Source organism: Sardina pilchardus, chromosome 21, assembly GCF_963854185.1.
Source record: "Sardina pilchardus chromosome 21, fSarPil1.1, whole genome shotgun sequence".
Lineage (NCBI taxonomy): Eukaryota > Metazoa > Chordata > Actinopteri > Clupeiformes > Clupeidae > Sardina > Sardina pilchardus.
This window is the reverse complement of record NC_085014.1, coordinates 27,594,561-27,599,151: the sequence shown is the minus strand read 5'-3', so window position 1 is coordinate 27,599,151 and position 4,591 is coordinate 27,594,561. Positions and strand designations below refer to the sequence as shown.

The window sequence follows — 4,591 nt, the reverse complement described above, 5'->3', positions numbered from 1 at the left end:
CACACACACACACACACACACACACACACACACACACAAGCAGACACAGACATTTATACAATAGACATAGAAAGGCACACAGCTACACACCACACACAAACACATGTATACACACACACACACACACACACACATATATATACACATACAGAGCAGAGACATAGACTCACATAAATTCAATACCCAAACAAATACGGAAGGAGGTTCTTTGATTTGTCTACAATGTCAGGTGTTGTATTTGCTGCACACGACGAACAGTGTAATTAGACTACTACACATGTAGGCCAATGTATGATTTTGGTGCTTTTGAGTTATTAAATAATATAAGAGTGTCACACAATGGTTAGCAAGGACCTAATGGAAGGTTAGCATGGAAGGTTTTGAATATCCAAACCACACACCTGCAAATATCATGTTTTCTTGTTTGGCTACGTTCCGCAAAACTAAGTTTATTAATGAATTAAATCTACATGTCTCTTTGTTAAAAGTACGTTGGAGGTAGTCTTTTTCTAGTTTAACATGTTTGATATTATCGGAAGTCTTTTTAGTCGTGGCTCATGCAAATAGTGACATGAACATTAAAAATCAATAGTGACCTCTCTCCAACACCAAACAGGAAGGGGCAAAATAGGCGACAGCTGTAGCCTATATGATTGTTATTTCATTTCTTATAAACTATTAGTCGGCTATTCTTGTGACAGAACAGCCCTATAACTATTAGGGATGTCACACATGAAACAGTGCTGCAGAAACGCGATAGTTTGATATGAGTAGGGTATCGCATGAGTTCCTGTTGATGTAGTGCGCGATGGAAATAATTTGAATGAATCTAGGCCTAGCAGTCTAGTAAATGTGACCCACAGTCTTTGCAAAATCCTAATCTGAGACTGGCCTAGTCTTTCAAAAATCTTTTCCAAATCTTTGCTAAGTCTGTCAATGTAAGGTAGGCTTAAGTTGACACTTGTCAGTGTCCATTCTTTTGTTGGTCCAGAGTTTATTTTTACTGCATGAACGGTGTTTATAATCTCGTTCAGAGAGGGTGAAACCGAAGCCAGTCAGGCTCTTGGTTCAGTCCTTCGGGTACCCATCTGACGTCATTACGTCGGCAGACGTCTCCCTGGAAGTCCGAAGTTGCCCGAGAACAATGGCTGCCTGACGCCGGCTGTTTGACTGTTTGAAAGCCAAGGTAAGATAATAAATGTAAGATGTAGTTTGTCTAAATAGTTGCCCAGCATTTGTAACTTTTTAAGAAACATTCCCGTCGTCCATGTTTAAACTTAACGTTCGTGCTGAGGATGTACTAGGTTGGGGAATACCCGCAGTATCGTTAGCTATCGTGCTAACGTTAGAACTAGCAGCTAGTTTAATGATAGCTAACGTTAACGTTAGGTTAACGCACTAGCAACTTTTAGCACACGATATCAAAGCTGACCAAACTCTTTTTCTGTTAAATAGTGGGATTGAATTCGTGAATACAAGTGTTGGTCATGTTTTACTTTTCTGTAAGAGACGTGTAGGTCGACGAAGCTTGCCTGCTGTGTAGTGTAACTGTAACGTTAGTGGTTAGCTCACCGTCAATCTGTTTAAAAGGCAACAAACTTTTCTGTTGAAAGTTAGCATTCGCCCCCACCATCTAACTGCTAGTGCTACCTTAATTTGAATTTCGTGGGGAATATAATAGGCCAGTCAATCTAGCTCAATAAAGGGCCAAAAATGAAACTAATTGCAAAAGTAATAGTAATGTTTCATACTTTTTATTGATCCTTATACCCTCCTGCATCACATAAAAAAATCTACCCATTTTTATTTAATGGAACATACGTTTCTTCAAGGTCAAAGGTAGCAATTTCCAATGCATTTTGCCATTGGGATTTAATGGGTAAAATTTTAAACTATAGATATCAACTTGAAACTTTCTCAGTTGTTTACTCACATTAAGGCAAAGATTTTTTTGTATTGCAAGTTTTCTGAAATGTGATGTTTAGATATGCAAATGAGACCAGTTTTACTTAAATATGCAATAATTTGCATATATTTCTAGAACACTCAATGAATCAACAATTCCAAGAGGTGAAACAATGCATTTTCAACATCAACCAGTAAATTTAGACGTGTATATTAGAACATTTTTCACGATTAAATGATCTATAAAACATTTGGCCACTGTATTATTATTTCAGATGATCATGTTTTGACTTAACTCTTGTTTTGTCTGTGACATGGTGATTGTAGGTGCTGCAGGTCTTCCAGCTACTGTTTGGAGAAGATATTTCCTCTCAATTTATGGAAGTAGGGAATTTTTCCTGAAGGCAGAAATCAAGGATTCAAGAACCCAAGTTGGACTCTTGATTCCACTGAGACCACTGTGTGCATTTTGAAATGTTCCAAATGTGTGTCACGTCCATACGGAAGAAGTTCCAAGCCCACAAGTGAGTTCACTCACCAGATAGACACACATACGCATATAACACTAATATGTGTGCATGTATTTGTGTCTGTAACGGTTAGTTTATCCCCTCCTTTCATGTGTCTGTTATGACTTTGTAGTGGGCTCTATGAACTGTCCAGGGCAAAGTCGGTCTACCCTGATGACACTCCCTGTTCCTTGATGGTAACCATGGCTGCTGCCCTCAACGTGGTGGGTGTGGACTATAGGGTATGTTATTGAGCATGCTCTAATTTGTTTGTCATAAGTGCTATGCAATTAGCCTGGGTTTCCCATACTGCCTTGCGCGGTGATTTATTTCACGCTGCTAAGGCAGTCTGGAAACTAACGCCCCCATGTTCGCCTGATGTTGGAGGCCAATCACAGAACAGGGGAGAAAGCAAGACCATGAAGAGCTATGCAGAGACGCATTTGATTGACATCCGTGGCGCCCAATGAACGGATCTGGGCATTTTTTCAAATACGAGAAAATGAACGTCTGGTTGCCAGACCACGTCTCATTTGAGAAGTGGGAGGCGTTAGCCAGGCTACTATGCAATACATTAATCCAGAAAGTAATCATGATTATTGCAGTTACTTAAAAGTAGTCTTGAATTTGCGATTAGCCATGTTTTACCAATTCAGTTTGTTGTACAGCATGCATCATTTTGTTTATTCTTATTTTTATTGACAGAGCCCTCAGAAATAAACTGATATCAATAATTAATATGGATGGTGATTGTGGCAAGGGTGCCTCCATAAGGTAATTATCGTTTATATTTGTACATCTGATAGACTTACCTTGCTTTTTTTTTTTTTAATTCTATGATTTTACAGATTAATCAACAATAACTAATTGTAAGGCAATCTTTTTTTTTTATTATTATTTTTTTTTAAAGGTGCCATCCAGAAGCCCCAGCCTGGAGCCAGTGGCTGCTATTGCAAGACTCATGGGGGATGATCTGCAGGCAAAGCTACGATTAGGTATGATAACACACAGACATACTACTGCGCAGAAGTGTAGGGTCACTTTCAAATGGCCTCTCTATTAAACTAAATAAATAAATACCGAACATATCTAAGTGCACTCCCAAACTTTCTAATACAAGTATATGTTGTTCACATCTGCATTACTTATAACTATTGTGCCTGACTGCTTGTGTGGGTTTGCTTTTATGTGTCACACACAAGCAGAGTAGTTTGCATTGATTATATTCATGGACAGGGTCAATTGTAATGTATGCTTCCTTTCTCTTTCACAGACACTTGACATTTACTGCGAAAGGTACCATCAGAGCACCTCTCCCTACCCTGCAGGATATCTATACCAGAAAAGTACAACAACGGCCCAAAACTATTTCCAAAAGACATTTCACACCCTGACCATGGACTGTTTAAACCACTGAGGTCAAGCAGACGTCTCTGTTCCCACATGGCTAAAACAGAAAGGAAACAAGGAGTCTTTTCTCAATATGCTGCTCCATCGCTCCACCCCTGAAACATCAGTTTCGATCTTGAACACATGAGGATGTTGCCTCAAGTTTGCCTGCAGACAGTCAATATAGACAGGTGTGTTGTTTTGATTTGATGTTTAGATTGCCATGCATACAGTATCTTTACAATAATGATGGAACAAATTCTCATTTGGTTTTACCTACATTGGGATTAAAGGAACACTTAACCGTTTTTTCATATTAAACTACATTATTCCCTTAACTAAGACGAGTTGATACATACCTCTCACGTTTCAATGCGTGCACTCACTGGCTCTGGCGCGCGGCGCACCTTTGATAGCACTAAGCTAGCCCAATGCATTCATTAGGATCCAAACAGAGATGAAGTTAGAAGCGACCAAACACCTCCTGAGTAGTCACACAACCAAGTATGGTGAGACGAAATAAAACGTGGTGCATTTGTAAGCAGGTTAGAGGGATAACTATATTGTGTGGCGCAATAACATTGGGAGCACTTAGACTCTGTGCAGTAATATCCTCACTCCAAAGTGAAACTGAAAGTGCAGGATATTATTGCGCCACACAATATAGTTATCCCTCTTACCTGCTTACAAATGCACCACGTTTTATTTTGTCTCACCATACTTGGTCGTGTGACTACTCGTGTAACTGTATTTTGATAGGGAAAACATGGAGGTGTTTTGTCGCTTCT

At 39.3% G+C, this 4,591-nt stretch overlaps 1 long non-coding RNA gene across 1 annotated transcript; it reads left to right on the top strand.

Annotated features, from left to right (window-relative positions):
- Positions 1 to 813: 813 nt before the first annotated feature.
- On the top strand, positions 814 to 4,204 carry LOC134069033 (uncharacterized). Its single transcript, XR_009936751.1, has 6 exons — positions 814 to 1,186; positions 2,233 to 2,429; positions 2,548 to 2,656; positions 3,120 to 3,188; positions 3,325 to 3,409; positions 3,688 to 4,204. It is a non-coding gene; the product is annotated as an uncharacterized LOC134069033 (long non-coding RNA).
- Positions 4,205 to 4,591: the final 387 nt, after the last annotated feature.